This window comes from Protobothrops mucrosquamatus, unplaced genomic scaffold, assembly GCF_001527695.2.
Source record: "Protobothrops mucrosquamatus isolate PMUCROS unplaced genomic scaffold, P.Mucros_1.0 scaffold2788, whole genome shotgun sequence".
In the NCBI taxonomy this organism is placed as follows: domain Eukaryota; kingdom Metazoa; phylum Chordata; class Lepidosauria; order Squamata; family Viperidae; genus Protobothrops; species Protobothrops mucrosquamatus.
The window spans coordinates 46,597-48,528 of NW_015388825.1; positions in this window are offsets into that span (position 1 = coordinate 46,597).

The window sequence follows — 1,932 nt, forward strand, 5'->3', positions numbered from 1 at the left end:
GCTGCTTCTTGGATAAGAAGTGAAACGTCTTCAAAGAAAAACAAGAAAGTCCAGTTGCCTCTTGTTAAAAGCACCTTTGGGACAACCATGACCTGGATGACTCTTTCCCTTTTTCTCTCTCTTTCTAATAATAATAATAAAGTTGGAAGGGATCTTGGCAGTCATTGAGTCCAACCCCCTGCTCAGGCAGGAAACCCTACACCATTTCGGACAAATGGCTGTCCAGTCTCTTCTTAAAAACTTCCAGTGTTGGAGCATTCACCACTTCTGTAGGCAGGCTGTTCCACTGGTTAATTGTTCTAACTGTCAGGAAGTTTCTCCTTACTTCTAGGTTGCTTCTCTCCTTGATTAGTTTCCATCCATTGCCTCTCTCTCTCTCTCTCTCTCTCTCTCTCTCTCTTTTTTTTTTTTTTCTCTTTCTCTCTCCTCTCTCTCTCTCTTCCATCCACCCCCATCTATCAGTGCATCTTCGTAGCCACTTCTCCACACACCCCAAACCGTGCTCTCAAAAGAAACCTGTTCCTCAGCGCTGAAAGTCCTGGCAACAATCAGTGGGCATTCCAGAAAGGCATACAGTATCACAGAGAGCTTTTGGCTTATTAATAATAGGTTAATGAGGCTGGGGAAAGAAGTTGACTGAGAAATAATTGTCACCAGCTGTGCTCACCTTAAGGCTAGCGAGGCCCTCCAGCATCAGCTATATGGTCATCTTGAGAAGACAATAGGCGGAAGATAGGCCGGCCAGCTGCTCTTCGTAATCCATTGCTGAGGAATAAAATTCACTTTTATCTCATGATAAAGCTGCCTAAGTATGCGGCTTCAGTGTTTGTGCATGGCTTGGGGAAGAATGAGGCCATCTAAAACAGTTAATGAAGCTATTCCAGATGTTCTACTGTATGAGATAATACCCATGTTTTATTTATTTGTTATCTTTATCCTACCTTTAATGCTTCATAAGTTACTCAAGGAGGCAAACATTCCTAATAGTCCTTCTTCCTCCTCTTGTTTTCCACACAACATCCCAGTGAGGTGAGTTGGGCTGAGGCAGAGAGATTGGCCCAAAATCACCCAGTTGGTTTTCATGCTTAAGGCGGGACTAGAGATCACAATCTCCTGGTGATTGGCTCAGAGCCATGGAGCCAGTTTTCATGCCTCAGGTGAGACTAGAACTCAATCATCTTCTGATTTCTAGGTCAGCACCTTAACTACTACACCAAACTGGCTCTCAGGTCATTCTAATAAGAAATTAAATGGGAATGTGAGCATTTCCTTTTGCTATTACTCTTTCTATGTTTGAAAAGTGTTGGAGGGGCAGTTTTTTTTTGGGGGGGGGGAAGTCCCAGGAAATTCAGAACTGCTGCTTCTTCAGAGGAGGGAGATGTTCTGCTACAGCAGAAGTGGAGACAGGAAATGGTTTGACTCTGACTTCAAAGGGTCAAGGCTGATCCACTGTTTTAGATCTGCAAGTCAATGAAGCTGACTCTGCATTCGCAACCAAGAAGCCACAAAGTGAGAGAAACAGAGAGGATTGTTGAGAAGGATCCTTCACAAAACAATCTCCATCTTGAAGTGATGCTTTCACAAAGAGCCAACAGCATGTCTCACCTTAGAGTTGATTTTCTTGGGGGGGGGGCATTTGGATTCTTCAGGAGTCAGAGGCAAATTATTTGTAAAAGTTGTAAGCCTACCAGGAATGTTCATGCTTGTGTGAGAGTTCTTAAAAATACAACCTTTCTCGGTGAGTTAGGAGTGGGAGGCACTGTTATGCGGTGGTTCTCCTCCTTCCTCACCGACCGTACGCAGTCTGTATTGGCAGGGGGACAGAGGTCGACTCCTAGACCCCTAACATGTGGGGTGCCTCAGGGGTCGGTCCTCTCTCCCCTACTGTTCAATATTTATGTGAAGCCGCTGGGAGAGATCATCCGTGGCTTT